Source organism: Pseudorasbora parva, chromosome 12 (assembly GCF_024679245.1).
Source record: "Pseudorasbora parva isolate DD20220531a chromosome 12, ASM2467924v1, whole genome shotgun sequence".
Classification (NCBI taxonomy): Eukaryota; Metazoa; Chordata; class Actinopteri; order Cypriniformes; family Gobionidae; genus Pseudorasbora; species Pseudorasbora parva.
In genome coordinates, this window is record NC_090183.1 from 44,771,828 (window position 1) to 44,790,053 (window position 18,226).

At 38.4% G+C, this 18,226-nt stretch overlaps 1 protein-coding gene across 2 annotated transcripts in view; it reads right to left on the minus strand.

The window, feature by feature from the left end:
* Positions 1-18,226, minus strand: part of cacna2d2a (calcium channel, voltage-dependent, alpha 2/delta subunit 2a) — a 320,181-nt gene that overhangs the window by 208,463 nt on the left and 93,492 nt on the right. The window lies entirely within an intron of this gene.

The following is an 18,226-nucleotide window of genomic DNA, read 5'->3' on the forward strand; positions in this document are numbered from 1 at the left end:
CTCAAAAAAATAAACCGTTGAACAAACTTAATTAAATTAAGGTAAACTAAAGGAAAACAAAACTGAATTATGCTTTTCCAACAAAATCCAATTGGTTTGAAATAATTTGTTTTAATCTTATTGCATGAACTTAAAATCATTTAAGTCAAAACTACAAAAAAAAAAAAATCATGTCATTCCAACAAGACAAAGTAGGATAAAGAGAACTGGTGACCATGTTTAGTCTATGGGAACCATCACATGGATTTATTTTCTTGATTTCTATAAAAACTATTAGTCAACAAAACCTGATCATATGCTAATTGTAAGTAATGATCAAGTAAAGCATTTCTCATCACTAGCATTATCGCAGCACAGCCTAACCACACGGTCTACACTTCACAATAATGCTAACCTAAAAAAACAACAACACAACTTTTGAATGTCAAATATAACATCAAATGTTAACAGGTCTTTCTCTTCACACACACACACACACACACACACACACACACACACACACACACACACACACACACACACACACACACACACACACACACACACACACACACACACACACACACACACACACACACAGGGGCGTAGCACCAAATTTTGGGCCCTGGGTACAAACCATCTTGCTGGGCCCCCGTACCATGTATGTGTATGTATAGAAAACTGACTCCCCCCCCCCCCCCCCCCCCCCCCGCCTCGGGCCCTGGTTACTCAGTACCCTTTATCCCCCCAGTCCCACGCCCCTGCACACACACACACACACACACACACACACACACACACACACACACACAAAAACACATTAAACAACACTTAATTTCAACATTTACTCTCCTTATCCATCCCTATGCAAAGCATGCTGGGAACGTTCTTAAAGGCTCTCAAGACGAACCAACTTAGAACTAACAGTAGCACTGGCTCTGAACTAGCACCCGGTTCATTCTGGTGGAAAAGGGTATGTGTGAAGCCCAGATGTACGGAGGCAATAATGATTCTGATTGGTCAATCGCGCATTCCAGCGGTATGTTATTTCCAGATAACACCCGCTCATCCGGGTACTACAAGTTATCCTGACCGGTACTACTTCTATGCTTAACGCTGGCGCCATTTTGTGTCTGTTAATACTTAAACAGCCATGGCTACAATGGAAGACTTCAAGGCGGGGTTCCTTTATAACGTTTTTAATATGGATATTTTTCTTACACAAACGCATCGATTGGAATCAGAAGGCTCTATTAACCCATCGGAGTCGTGTGGAGCGCGTTATTTGACGGACAGCTGCATTTTTTATGGACTTCAAAAACAGCTCCAACTACTGCTGGGATTAACGTTAGCCTGGACTTTTTAAATATAACTCTGATTGTATTTGTCTGACAGAAGAATGTCATAAACACCTATAATGACTTGAGGGAGAGTAAATCATAGGCTTGGTTTCATTTTTGGGTGAATTAACCCGTTCAGCATTCATTTTCAACATTTAGCAGCAATAGATAAAGGCTTAAAGCAGGTTGGAACTGTTTTTCTTCGCGGAAGCTTTGCGTAAGAGCTAATAAAATATTATAGTAGCCGTGTAATAAGCGGGATAATGTCCACCCAGCCGGTTGTTATCGCAGAATAAACCGCTTCAGAGTGACGCTCCGCTTCGCCTCGGGGTCCTGATCACTCTGGCGGGGTTTATTCTGCGATAACAACCGGCTGGGTGGACATTATCCCTTACTTAAATGTCTGCCGGTTCCCGCCTCCTCCCATTACAATTTCTATGTCCAAATTACCATTACACATTCACGCAACAACGATATGCCATTTGACCCATCACGTCACCACCACTGCGACAGTGTGACTTTTGTTGATGCTTCTCGTAGCTCAGATGGAGCGAGCGTTGCAGGAGTAGCAATGGATGAAGTAAAAGTAAAGTTGGTGAGTGGAGTAGCTATATGAAATTGTTGACAACGAGTCTTTAAAGGCACTTAACTCTGTTTCATTAGCCCATTCATGACGCTGTTGATGTTGAGAGAGGTGCAAGATAAAAAATAAAGCATTTTACAGTTTTTCTCAGTCGCTTTGGTACATTTCTCAGATCAGAATTGAAATTCTCAAAACTACCTGTTCAATTCTCACATCATTGTGTCTCTTGTGCACATCAAAAAAGCAGTTTCTCATTTCTTTGAACAAGTTGCAAATGCTTTGGTACATCCATGCAAATGATTATGTCCAATGCTCTGTTGTTTCCTACATTATCAGTTGCTTATGTCATGTTGATCAAAATGTATTATATTGGGTCTCTGTTCAATAGTCTCACCCATGACAACATTTAGGCACAAGCTCATAGCATAAGTCTTTACATGCAAAATGGTTGAACAAGTTATCATAATATGTCAAGCATATATATTTCCATTAGACTTTTTTCTAAATCTGTCCTGAATTGGTAAATTGCTCCCAGGTGAATCTTGACTTTTTCTAACGAAGGTGCTTCTCATGAAACATCAACTAGCAGATATATTGACAACATGACTAAACAATTTGACTGCCTTATCCGTACACAACGACATGAGGACTTGTCATTCTGATGGCACTGACATGTTCATTGACACAGATATTTACTGTTGAGAGATGAACTAAGGGTTTTGAGTAAGAGAGTGGCTTTTGCAGGTTATCCATGGTGTTTTGCTATTTGTACAAATTGTTTTGAGAAATGCACTTACTGTTTTGCAAATTGTGAATTTGATTTAAGAAATGTACCAAAGCGACTGAGAAAAACTATAATTGGAATGATTTTAGCGTGTGTGATTTATCACGGGCACGGGTCGGTTTACAGGCCAAATATTAACGGGTCTGGGCGGGTGCGGATTAAATTTGATATCACGTGTCACGTGTCACGGGTCAGATCTGGTGCAAAACCTTGCGGGTACGGGCGGGGGCGGGTCTCCGGACCCGTGCAGGACTCTGCACCATGGCTCTATAGTTAGTAATGAACCTCAGAGCAGCATGCTAAACCGAATCCAACATTTGAAGACATGAAGATGAAGCATTCACAAAGAAAGATAGTTCGATATTAAACCAGTCTCATTTGGGATTTTGAGACAAATTGAGACAAACCTGCCGTACATCAGAGAGGAGCGCGTGGCTTTGATGTCTCAGGCGGGCCGCGTGATTCACAGAAATGCTCTCTAATGACTGCTATGATCTGAACACGATGCACACGGATAATTCATGGCTATTCAAGTCAAATGTTTGAGCGGCTCTGTGTGATTCGTTTGAGCCCTGATGTTGATGTGTGCTATTTTTGTGCAAGGAGACTGCGGCCTAGTTCTAGCGCCCGCCCGCCCGCCCGCCCTCCCTCTCTCTTTCCAAAGGGACCGGAGCGCTATAACCGCTTCACCGTGGGCCTGCAGGAAATTGAAAACTAAATTGCTTTTCTTAGTTTTTTCTGTCTCTTTTTCTGAGACACTTAGACTGAGGGGGGGCACAATCGCATTGCTTTTGTTACCGGTTCACGAGAGCCATACCAATGTACGCAGAAACTTCAGGCCAGCGATACATTTAGTTTACGGCAAGACTACAAAATGGAGGAAAGAGCATTTAGATAAGCGAGTGAGTGCATTGTAGATTAGTGTTGTGAAGTCGTGCTATTGTTTTGCATACATTAGCAGCCGCCAACACCGCCTTCCTCTCCATATTACTCCTCCATCTGTCATCGTCATACTCGCTTCCCCCTGACTAAGAAACTACTGCACCGTATCCTGGAGATTTTCTGCAACACAGATCAACAGGAACTGAAGGTTTTGTCACCATTAGCTTAAGCACGATTTTATACCGTTTGAGACAAAAACGCCAATTAAACATATTTGCTTCGGCAAAAGAAAACAGCAGTGTTTGAAATGTGGGAAAATAATAGTTTTAAACTAGATTTAAAAAAGTTTGCCATGACAAATTTTGAAGTTGACTTGAGAGAAACGGAAGTCTGAAGGTTATCAGTTTGATGTAGCATGAAGTTTAAAGTAGTTTTAAAGGTTAAAGTTTGAGGGTTTTGAAGCCAAGATGGATGGATGGATGGATGGATGGATGGATGGATGGATGGATGGATGGATGGATGGATGGATGGATGGATGGATGGATGGATGGATGGATGGATGGATGGATGGATGGCCATTACACTCGCGTCCTGCCTTTTTTGCAGCATCTCGCAGGAGAGAAAAAGTAGCGCAACAATAACATAGCAACTTTTTATGCATTAGTTACTTTTTTAAGGAAGTATCACAATATTGTAATGCATGACTTTACAAAGCAACTTTCCCCACTAGTGCCTGAGCATTTATGAATTGGGCTTAGCACTTGAGGATCTTTTTGAGAATGCATTTTTATTGTGATTTCAGCAGTTTGACACGTGATCCGAATCATGAATCAATACGCTGATTCATAACGGTTCGAAAGTTTGTTTTGAAATCGGCCATCACTATATAAGTCGTTATTTAGTTTTTTTTGCGCACAAAAACTATTTTCATGTCTTCATAAATGATTGTAGAGCCGCTGTAGTGAGATGGGCTTTGTATCGACGTCTTTAGTGCCTTTATGGGTCTTGAGAGAGGAAATGACATTGGTGTCAATGAAGGCCTTTCTGAGCCATCGGATTTCAACACTAATATCTTCATCTGTGTCTGAAGATGAACGGAGGTCTGACGGCTGTCCAACCACAGGAGGAATTAATGACAGAATTTACATTTTTGGGTAAACTAAATGTCTGCGGCCTGAATCAGACTCTACAGGTCCCTGTGTGTGCCGTGTTTGTGGTCAAAGACTGAACTCTGAGTCACGTTTTCCTTTATTCCTCATCGCTCGTTGATCACATGACCGGCCACCGGCTCTGGCCTCTGAGGGGCAAAGCAAAGCACACGAATCATGACACATGGCCAGGTGAACTGTACAAATGACAAACTCAACTGTGCTGATGAATAATACAGTATCTGTGGTAGCGGAGATGCTGCTGTTCACTGACAGTGAACAAAAAAAGGCAGTTAAAGGATGCAGTCAAAAACTATGATAACTCCAACCTAATAACACACACACACACACACACACACACACACACACACACACACACACACACACACACACACACACACACACACACACACACACACACACACACACACACACACACACACACACACACACTAATATATACACTCAACTAAAGGATTATTAGGGACACCAGTTGAATTTCTCATTAATGCAATTTTTTAATCAACCAATCACATGGCAGTTGCTTCAATGCATTTAGGGGTGTGGTCCCTAAATGCATTGAAGACAATCTCCTGAACTCCAGAATGAATGTCAGAATGGGAAAGAAAGGTGATTTAAGCAGTTTTGAGCGTGGCATGGTTGTTGGTGCCAGACGGGCCGGTCTGAGTATTTCACAATCTGCTCAGTTACTGGGATTTTCACACACAACCATTTCTAGGGTTTACAAAGAATGGTGTGAAAAGGGAAGAACATCCAGTATTAGGCAGTCCTGTGGGAGAAAATGCCTTGTTGATGCTCGAGGTCAGAGGAGAATGGGCCGACTGATTCAAGCTGATAGAAGAGCAACTTTGACTGACTTTGACTCGTTACAACTTTGACTCGTTACAACCGAGGTATGCAGCAAAGCATTTGTGAAGCCACAACACGCACAACCTTGAGGCGGATGGGCTACAACAGCAGAAGACCCCACCGGGTACCACTCATCTCCACTACAAATAGGAAAAATAGGCTACACTTTGCACAAGCTCACCAAAATTGGACAGAAGACTGGAAAAATGTTGCCTGGTCTGATGAGTCTCGATTTCTGTTGAGACATTCAGATGGTAGAGTCAGAATTTGGCGTAAACAGAATGAGAACATGGATCCATCATGCCTTGTAACCACTGTGCAGGCTGGTGGTGGTGGTGTAATGGTGTGGGGGATGTTTTCTTAGCACACTTTAGGCCCCTTAGTGCCAATTGGTCATCGTTTAAATGCCACGGCCTACCTGAGCATTGTTTCTGACCATGTCCATCCCTTTATGACCACCATGTCCCCATCCTCTGATGGCTACTTCCAGCAGGATAATGCACCATGTCACAAAGCTCAAATCATTTAAAATTGGTTTCTTGAACATGACAATGAGTTGACTATACTAAAATGGCCACCACAGTCCCCAGATCTCAACCCAATAGAGCATCTTTGGGATGTGGTGGAACGGGAGCTTCGTGCCCTGGATGTGCATCCCACAAATCTCCATCAACTGCAAGATGCTCTCCTATCAATATGGGCCAACATTTCTAAAGAATGCTTTCAGCACCTTGTTGAATCAACGCCACGTAGAATTAAGGGGAAAGGGGGTCAAATACAGTATTAGTATGGTGTTCCTAATGTGTGTGTGTGTGTGTGTGTGTGTGTGTGTGTGTGTGTGTGTGTGTGTGTGTGTGTGTGTGTGTGTGTGTGTGTGTGTGTGTGTGTGTGTGTGTGTGTGTGTGTGTGTGTGTGTGTGTGTGTGTGTGTTAAACATGAAATAAACCCACAAACAAGTCAATTTATTATTTCTTAGCTGAAAAACTCAAAGTACAATTTTTGCATGACAAAGTCCAAAACAGCACAGACACACACATTACACTATTTTGTGGCTCATCAGATTTTAGAGCCTGGATTATTTTCTAAAATGTAATGTTTGTTAGGTTAATTAACAAAAGTTAATATAAAGTGTTAAAGCCATCCCTGTTAATGTGCCCCTACAGAAACGTTGCCCTACTGAGTATGTTCTGCCTGATGAGGCCGATCAAAACCGTCCTCTCATTAGTGAAACAGCAGGAGTAATTAATTGTGTGTTTATTTTTAGGGGCAGCAGAGAGTACGGGACTAAATTTAGCATGTACGAAGATCTGGGGGCCCGGCCAATTAAACGCGGGCAGAGGAGAGCAAACCAGAGTACCACGGTTCAACAAACAGCGATGCGATGACAGGGCCGTAACCACCATTCACTGGAAATTGCCAAATTGTCCCCCCCAATATTCTTCTTCTTAGGATAACAGACAGTTAAAAAGTTACATTTTTAGGCTGCTGTGCCTGAGCGGTATAACAGCTCGTCAATTTCATAATGATGGCCAATCAGATCAAAGAAGGCGGGGCTTAATCTTCACTGAAGATGAGTGTGAATTCCAACGCAACACTATTAGTTTTGACAGTGAAAGAGTGTGTGTGATAAGATATAACTAGCTAAACATTTAATATTTAACAACTATTTTCCAATGGATGTTTAACGACCCACAGTAACATAGTGATGCAAACTACACTTTTTTCATGCTTTGCCATTTTGAATTAAAAATATAGCTATCATTTAAACTAAGATTTACATATTAGACACACAAGAGTGAATGTGTGCATATTTCTAAATAAAACATCTTTTGCAAAGAGTTTAAATGGATTACTTCACAACTATATAGGCTACAATCCTTTTTAATTATTTAATGTCTTTAAATAAACAGACTTACGTCATTATTTATCTGGATACAAAAAAAAAATGTTGTGTGTTATAAATCATCATACTCTTAACAGTAAGAGTTATTACTGTTGTTATGATTATGAGATGACACAACATTTTATAAGGTTATTTATAAGAAATTACGCATGTATTAAAAAACCTTTATGATGCGTTATAAATGCAGGCTTCCTCTGGTGTTATAATGTGTTGTAACTATTGTTATGATTTTTTATCAGATGATACAGCACATTATAAAGTTGTTTATAGGCTATACGATGTATGTATTATAATGCACTACGTCTGCTTCATCTTTTGTCATAATGCATTATAGTTTTAAAAGTTATAACCAGAAATAGGTAATTATTATAATGTATTGTAACTAATTATAATTATTTATCAGCTAAGACAATGTTGTTTATAATGTATTGTGCATGCATTATGATGCATTAAGAATAATCTTATGATGCATTATAAATGCAGGCTTCCTCTGGTGGTATAGTGTGTTGTAACTATTGTTATGATTGTTTATCAGATGATACAGCACATTGTAAAGTTGTTTATAAGGTATAATGCATGTATTATAATGCACTACGAATACGCATTATAAATGCAGGCTTTATCTTGTGTTATAACGCATTGTAATCTTAAAAGTGTGCTTTATTGGTTTAGTACCCCCCCCCCCCCATGTTTAAGATATGATTATGACCTTGCATTATGACACACTATAACCACCCTGCATCCTTTGTGTGTCTGCTCCAACAATGTCATACTGAATGTTACGGTGTGTATGAGAGAAAAACGTCCAGTCGATACCACCCAGTTCATCATAATAGACCTGATGAGGGTCAGTCATACACAGTCTACACATACACACACACACCATTCGCCTTTGGAAACGGTGCTCACTAGTCTGTCGCACACACCATAAGTGATGCAATGTGCTCAGAGTTTGATTGGCAGGTTCTGTTCTGCAAAATCAGCTGGTTTGGGAAGCACAGAGAGAGAGAGAGAGAGAGAGAGAGAGAGAGAGAGAGAGAGAGAGAGAGAGAGAGAGAGAGAGAGAGAGAGAGAGAGAGAGAGAGAGAGAGAGAGAGAGAGAAAGCTCAGCTCAGCTGTGATCCGTACGGCTGCAACACTGTTCGTTTACATGACAGCTTCCCAAGCCCGGCCTTGACATCTGCCACTCACCCACACACACACACACACACACACACACACACACACACACACACACACACACACACACACACACACACACACACACACACACACACACACACACACACACACACACACACACACACACACACACACACACACACACACACACACACACACACACACACACACACACACACACACACACACACACACACACACAGCGGTCACAGTTATAAACTTTTATGTGCTTCTAAAAATACCCGTCAGGACACGAACAATGCGAGCAGAAGCAGTCAGAGCGTCCCAGAAGAGCTCCATCTCTCCAGCATCAGAATAACATCAGCCCTTCATGAGGAATCTGTCTCAGATCATTAAAACGCTCCTAAATGTGTCTGCTAAACTACCAGACAGGAAACCACACATTTCAGGACAACATGGCCGACCCAAACGCACATCAGTCCTCTAGAGTAAAACAGCAGGTACAAAAAAAGAAGTTGGAAAGAACAAGAGTGATCTCATTCATGAAAGAAATCAATGCAACAATGTAAGTTAGCGGTTTTACGAACGGATTGCGTGGGAATTTGTTGATTAAATGCGGCAATTTACACAGACATTCAATATGTACATAATTCTATGCGACTGTTTATAAATGATAAAAAAAATGAAATGTGCTAAGTACAATTTAAATTTTAAAGCACAAATTCATTATAAACATAATTCTGTGTGGTTACGTAAGATTGATTTTGCTACAAACTATTCAAATTCAGTCAGATCAAGTCATTTAAAGTGACAAACCAGTTACACAGAAATATGTAATGCTTATATTATAATCAAATCAATACATGGATTCAAGAACTATTCATTATAGTTTCAGGCTTTCTCAGGTGTTGTAATGCATTGCACTCTTAAAAGTTATAACTACAAATAGGAAATGATTATAATGTGTTAACTAACTATTGTTAGGATTATTTATCAGATGATACAGCACACTGTTGTTTAGGCATGTATAATAATGCATTAAGAATACCCTTATAATGCATTATATATATATATAAAACTATATCACTTTAGTATAGAGGGTCAAATTTCCTTTATTAGTACTGTATTAATGGTAGTTAGGCTTAATTATTGGCTTATTGTGGTTAGTAAACTTGAATATCACTCAATAAGTGCCATAATTGAGGAGGATAAAGCTTTCACTTTAGAATAGGGGGTCAAATTTGCTTTATTACACAATTTTAGCCATTTATAATGGCAAAATCAGCAGTAATTAAACATAACTACTAGCTTATTGTTCAGTTAACTTAATAGAATGGCACAGAAATATAATTACATCACTACACAAAAATAATATACGGCTTATTAAGTTGTAAATAATGGCTAATATGCCCTTTCTATTATGTTAAGTTAATCATTAATTACTATTGTGTCCATGCTTAACTAGTGCATAATTGTGAACAAACAAATAATTAATTACTAGTTTAACTAATGCATAATTAATGTTAAATTAATCATTTATTACGTGTGTGTTTGTGCTTAACTAATGCTTAATTGTGAACAAGTTAATCATTAATTAATGCTTAACTAGTGCATTATTCTGGACCCTTAAAATAAAGTGTTACCAAACATTTTAACCACACTTATATTTGCACCGCGGAACGTTTTTCAATGAATGAGTTTCGACGGACCGATTATACTGGAACACCAACTACACTCTAAAAAAGGCTGGGTTAAAAACAACCCAAGTTGGGTTGAAAATGCACCAACCCAACAATTGAGTTGTTTTAACCCAATGGTTGAGTTGTTTTAACCCAGTGGTTGGGTTAAATGTTGCTTAAGACAACCCAATTGCTGGGTAAGAACAACTCAACCATTGGGTTAAAACAACCCAATTGTTGGGTTGGTGCATTTTCAACCCAACTTGGGTTGTTTTTAACCCAGCATTTTTTAGAGTGTAGCGTTCACGAGTCACGACAACAACAAACCAAAGTGAACATGAACGAAGCAGCTGATGAGACCGCTTTGCTTGGCCCCGTGGATGGGGAATTTTGTTTTTAAAAAACGAGAGGATGGAAGCGTCGACAAGAGCACGGTTGTGTGCAAGCTATACAACAAGGAGTTAGCGTATCACCGCAGCAAGCCTCAAATATCACAAATATGCTTTTGCTACACTTAATGGCAAACATTGCACTGGTCTGCTGGACTGAAATAAATAGACTATATTTTGTTGATTAAGCTTATGAGTCAGTCATTATTCAATGGGATACTAAAAATACATGTGAAAAAATACTTCTCACTGTTCTCAGGTCAAATATGTATATGCAATTAAAATGTGATTATTTCGATTAATTAATTACAAAGCCTCTAATTAATTAGATTATTTTTTTTTAATCGAGTCCCGGCCCATATATATATATATATATATATATATATATATATATATATATATATATATATATATATACAGACTTCAATTTATATAAGAATTGTTTCATGAATAATTTACAAACATTAATTATGTACATTATCAATTCAATATGATGTACGTATACCTTTATGAATAATGAACACAGTCCTTCTTCTGCTCATTGATAAAACCAATGGAAAAACGACATCCATGAACTACTTTTAACAGAATATGATTTGGGACACACTAATGTGAATCTCACATATTATTTAGGACAGCGAGTGTGTGAATTGGGGCGCGGGGTCTATCTTTCACACTCATTAGCTGTGGCCTGAAGAAGCAGGTGTGAATAAACGGGGCGATGGACCAGTTTCTGTGTGCTTGAAACCGGAAAATGAATAGTGTCTCAAATCTGTAGAACCTCATTTCTAATTCCGATACCATATAAAACTAAACAATTAATAACTTACGAAAAAGTATAAAAGACATCCTGGCGATAAGGAAGTCTGTAATACTTTTTTGTAATACTGTAATACAACTCTGATTGTGTTTGGCTGAAAGAAGAAAATCATATACCTGTAGGATAGCATCTTTAGGTCAACTACCCTTTAAAGGGTTAGTTCACCCAAAAATGAAATGTCTGTCATTAACTCCTCTCCCTAATGTCGTTCCACACCCGTAAGACCTCCGTTCATCTTCACACACAGTTTAAGATATTTTAGATTTAGTCCGAGAGCGTATGCAAGTGAATGCACACTATACTGTCCATGTCCAGAAAGGGAATAAAAACATCATCACAGTAGTCCATATGAGACATCAGTGGGTTAATTAGAGTCTCTTGAAGCATCCAAAATACATTTGGGTCCAAAAATAACAAAAACTACGACTTTATTCAGCATTGTCTTCTCTTCCGGGTTTGTTTTCAATCCTCAAATAAAGATTCGAACGGTTATGAATCAGCGTATTGATTCATGATTCGGATCGCGTGTCAAACTGCTGAAATCACGAGACATTGGCGATCTGAATCATGAATCAATACGCCGATTCATAACCGTTTGAATCTTTATTTGAGGATTGAAAACAAACCCGGAAGAGAAGACATACATTCTTCTAGGGTGAACTAACCTTTTAATATAACTCTGATATTGTTTGGCTGAAATACTGATGGCATATTTAGGTGAACTATCCCTTTATTTGTTTCAGGTATAAAAGATTATGAGACTGCATCCAATTTATTAACATTCACACACTGATTCAATTGTGTGAACAGCAATAAATCACAAGATTGAATATGATCCATCTATATGCTTCTATTAAACAATGTCAAAACTCCTCCTCTCCAACTCTTCATCATGAGATTACAAGACATCTCCTCATTCCTCTCTTGATTTGCCTTGTTCTACATACGTCCTACATTTCTCACTCTTTCCTCTCGGTTCCTCCCGTCTGCAGCTCATTTTGAAATCAATGATTTCAGAACTTCATTTCCTCGCATTTCCTGACGCCTGAAGGGCCGTTCTCATTCCGGGCCCATTTTCTCTCTCTCTCGCTATCTCTCTTTCTCTCAGTTGTCGGGAGTCTGCTGGGCTTTGGGTGATGGTTCGGTCTAGTCGCCAGCATATTGCTGGCCCTGATAGCAGCGGGCTCTATCTTTAGCCGTTCAGTCGAAAAAGCTGCCGGTTTGTGGCAAACCAACTCAAATCCAGAGCACTGAAACATCGGCTCCGTTCCAAACCCTAGTGAGCTGCCTAGCGAGATGTGCCATTAGTAGGCACAACAATGACGTTGCTTTACCAGATGTCCTATATGAGCACAAATTTGAAATTTAGCATCCCATGCAACTTTCACATAAAAACTAATCCTGGAATGCATTGTAATTTGTAATGAATCAAAAATGATGCAACTCTTTCCAGGCCAAAAACCGAATTTTCCGTGTTTTCACTGTCAAACGCTTTCTAAAAAAAAATGTTTTTGTGAAATATGAGGACCGAAATGTGTATAATGCCATGGGTATGACACAGGTATTACAGGAGAGGGTGAAATATGAGGACATTACCCATGTCCCCACTTTTCAAAAGGCTTATAAATCACACAGGAGGAGTTTTTATGAGAAAGTAAAAATGCAGAATGTTTCCTGTGATGGGTAGGTTTAGGGGCAGTGTGTGTGTGTGTGTGTGTGTGTGTGTGTGTGTGTGTGTGTGTGTGTGTGTGTGTGTGTGTGTGTGTGTGTGTGTGTGTGTGTGTGTGTGTGTGTGTGTGTGTGTGTGTGTGTGTCAGATGTGAAAACTTCTCCATATCTGCTCTGAGAGTCACCAGCGTTTGATAAAATTGCCATCAGACACAAACAGACAAGTTTAACCCAAAATTAGGACCAAAATATATTACCATTGTATACTAAAAAGTAGGCTAGTTCTCAAAGAGTAGGGGTAGTAGAAAAAATAATAATAGTAATAATAATAAATATAAAATGTATTAAATCATTAACCGTCTGGAGGTATTACTCTCTGTAGCCGAGTGTATACAGTGTTGAAAATATTTTTTTTATAATTTGACTACATTTAAAAAGATTGATTTAAATTGTGAAAGATTTATGAATTAAAGATCACTACCTCTATCTTAATTCTAAATCCATAACAAAATCCATAACAATTAAAACAAACAACACTACTGTACCCATCCTCACCAGATAATGAAAGTTTAAGTAAAAAAAAAAAAAAAGTAATTACTAAAAAAAAATGTGTAATATAAAAATACATATAGTGTTATACTATAATATAAACAAATCTATGTATAATATTAAATTATATATAAAATATTATATAAATATAATAATATCTAATTACCAATACAATATTTATAAATAATAAACAAACATTTAATATAATTTATTATATACTAACATGCATGTATAATATTTAAAATAGTATGGTTAAACTGAAAAATGCTTAAAAGCTTTGTAAAACAATTTTTCAAATATATTGTAAAATCAATTTAGGAAATATAGCGGTGGCTTTGGGAGTGGCCCTGTAGGATAGCAAAGCATTCTGGGAATTGTTGTCTTTCATCATCATGGGACAAAAACACATTTTCTGTCTTTTCTCAGTCTAGAAAGCACCAAATTAAAAAATAATTTCACATTTTACATTAATGACCCAGTTTAAATACAGATTCATCTTCCCAGCGCTGAAGTACTCCTTTAACTTCTTTTTTTTACAACACTGTCAAAGATCGCTTATTCCTGCAGACAGGGTTGCCAAGTTTTTACAACCAAACCTGCCAACCACTAGCCCAAAACAATAGCTTCTCTGGGGGGGGGAAAGGCGTTTGGGGGTTAAAATGTGTTATTATGACAAGGTTGCTTTCTAAAAAAAATTATGTATTACTGTAAAAAATTATTTTTTTTAAAAGTTACCGTTGCCTTAAAATGTTGAGTTCATTGAAATTTAAAAATTTGAGTTAATACAATGAACATTTTTTGAGACTCGACACCCTTTATTAAAATATGATTAAAAGATTTTGTAAGCATATTGGGTAATTGTGTGTGTTTTATTTGTGATGACGCAGCCAAATTGTGGTATTTTTATGATTTATCAAATTTTTTATGTCGTTCAGGTACAATAATATTTTGAGTTTCTATTTATTAAACAAATTTCCTTCATTGTATCAACTCAAATTTTTAATTTCAATAAACTAAAATTTTAAGGCAAATTTACCCTTACTTACTTTTTTAAGTTAAACAGACACATTTTTTTTACAGTGTGGGTCTATATTAAATTAATTATTATATAATTGAACGTGGGGGAGAGGACGCTGGCGTTGTCTGTTCGCCGCTTCTCCACCCACAACAAATCATGTTAATGTACTATTAGATTTACATTTTATTTTATTTCCTTATGTTTGTGACTAGTCTAACAGTCAGAGCTACAATTGGGACTGTTGCTGATTGCTGGCAGCCACTGAGAGGTCGTTGTTCGTCGTTTCGCCGTTTTCAACCGCTTCTCTAATGTTTACGTTTGAATTGCTGCGGTTGGTTTCTGGTTTGGAGGACATTTGTTGTTTCTCGCCGCGGGTGCTCACTGGTGGTCTCCCTTGAGCTTAAGCTGCATGGTGGCTGAAGTTTGCACCGGGCTAGCGTCATCCTGGCTCTCGTCGTCGGCGTCCGGCATGATGTTGGGATGTTCTGCTTCTCGGCTGCGCCGCTGTTCCGTCCTGCATTGCGACCGTGGAGCGACATCTGCGCCGGCCCCGGTGTGTCCACAGAAGTGCCCGGAGGAATGTTCTGCCTCCTGCATGGTGCTGCAGCGATCCCCATCGTTTGAATCATCATGAAGAAGACCCATCATCTGGTCTTCAGCTGTCGTGCCTCGGCGATGTCATCGGGACACTGCCGCTGGGAGAAATCTGAAACATGGAGTGGACCACAGTGTGCTGCGGAGCTAACAGAGACTTCCACCATCAGCTGTTTTCTGTCCACCATCAGCTCTGTTTCTGTTCACCATCAGCTCTGTTTCTGTTCACCATCAGCTCTGTTTCTGTTCACCATCAGCTCTGTTTCTGTTTACCATCAGCTCTGTTTCTGTTCACCATCAGCTCTGTTTCTGTTCACCATCAGCTCTGTTTCTGTTCACCATCAGCTCTGTTTCTGTTCACCATCAGCTCTGTTTCTGTTCTGTTTTCTGTGTTGGTTGATTGTTTGTAGTATTCTATATTTTTACTTGTTATTCATTTTTTGTTGTTACCCCCCCCCCCCCCCCCCCTTGTTGCACTTTGAGATTCTTCGGAATGAAAAGTGCATTATAAATAAAATCTATTATTATTATTATTATTATTATTATTATATATCACATAATAGTCGCTTCAACTTGCGGACATAGAAAACAACCCGCGGGAAAAACATGGACTTGGCAACGCAGTGCAGTTGAGCTCTGTTGACATTTGACAACTAACGTTATGCGTCGCTCCGTTGCTCTGATTGGTTTTTGGTTTTGTCCAATTGAGGTCTTTCCTGGTTGGGTTGAATCACGCCCCATAATTACAGCCCAATGGAGCATCAGACTCATATTCTGACTAGAGCTGAGTATGACCACGCCAGGCTAGTTTGCTGCAGTCACTTCCAGTCTTCTGCGTGTCTGCATGACTCACATTCAACAATCTCAGCTAATCTTGCTCGAAAGCCAATTTATGATAAGGAATTCTGAGTGTCTCCCAGTGAAAGACCTCAGGCAGTGTTCATATGCTTCTTTTAGTCAAAAGTACTGAAGTGCTTTACTTACCAAACACATGACTCATTTCTGGAGCTTAATAAACACTCGTTTTTCAGCTGGAATTAACAGTGCGCCTTCATTTTCCAAACGCTTCAATCAGACTCTAGACTCACACAGATTGTTGCCAGATTGGGCAGACACTCTAAAAGTACTGATATGTTCCTTTAAGGTACTAATACACACTCTTAAAGTACTGATATGTTCCTTTAAGGTACTAATACACACTCTTAAAGTACTGATATGAACCTTTAAGGTACTAATACACACTCTTAAAGTACTGATATGTTCCTTTAAGGTACTAATACACACTCTTAAAGTACTGATATGTTCCTTTAAGGTACTAATACACACTCTTAAAGTACTGATATGTTCCTTTAAGGTACTAACACACACTCTTAAAGTACTGATATGAACCTTTAAGGTACTAATACACACTCTTAAAGTACTGATATGTTCCTTTAAGGTACTAATACACACTCTTAAAGTACTGATATGTTCCTTTAAGGTACTAATACACACTCTTAAAGTACTGATATGAACCTTTAAGGTACTAATACACACTCTTAAAGTACTGATATGAACCTTTAAGGTACTAACACACACTCTTAAAGTACTGATATGTTCCTTTAAGGTACTAATACACACTCTTAAAGTACTGATATGTTCCTTTAAGGTACTAATACACACTCTTAAAGTACTGATATGTACCTTTAAGGTACTAATACACACTCTTAAAGTACTGATATGTACCTTTAAGGTACTAATACACACTCTTAAAGTACTGATATGTACCTTTAAGGTACTAATACACACTCTTAAAGTACTGATATGTTCCTTTAAGGTACTAATACACACTCTTAAAGTACTGATATGTACCTTTAAGGTACTAATACACACTCTTAAAGTACTGATATGTTCCTTTAAGATACTAATACACACTCTTAAAGTACTGATATGAACCTTTAAGGTACTAATACACACTCTTAAAGTACTGATATGTACCTTTAAGGTACTAATACACACTCTTAAAGTACTGATATGTTCCTTTAAGGTACTAATACACACTCTTAAAGTACTGATATGAACCTTTAAGGTACTAATACACACTCTTAAAGTACTGATATGTTCCTTTAAGGTACTAATACACACTCTTAAAGTACTGATATGAACCTTTAAGGTACTAATACACACTCTTAAAGTACTGATATGAACCTTTAAGGTACTAATACACACTCTTAAAGTACTGATATGTTCCTTTAAGATACTGATATGTACCATTTAGGACAAAGATGTACCTTTGGGTACCGCCCCAGTAACAGCACTGTACCTTTCTTTCTGAGAGTGTAGTGTATATGTATTTTATAATTTTTTTCATTTGTTTGTTATTATTATTATTATTATTTCTGCTGTCTTGGCCAGGACTCCCTTAAAAAAGAGATTTTGAATCTCAATGGGATTATTTCCTGGTAAAATAAAGGATAATAAATAAAATAAAATAAAATAAAATAAATACTTATCCAACCTTTAAAAAATGATATCACATTATTTTGTTTTTGTATTGGTGTTTTTTTTTCTTGGAGTCGGGGGGTTTTGGGGAGCTTTTGGGCTGGAAATCGTCGACACAATCTGGCAACACTGGACTCAAACCAAAGACTACCACGGTGTACATGTGCAAAATAACATGGCAGTGTTTTACGGGGATGTGTAAAGGCGTCTTATGTGTGACCGTGTCGACGTCCTGTAGATCAGAAGAGGGAGCAGATTGGAGGAAGACAAACTCATTACCTGCTTAGTTAAGCAGGCTAATCGAGAACAGTGGGCATTGATAACATTTTTTTAGAAATCCAATCTTTTCTGATTAAAAGAGACAGCGGATCGATTCCCTTTTTTAATGCAACACGG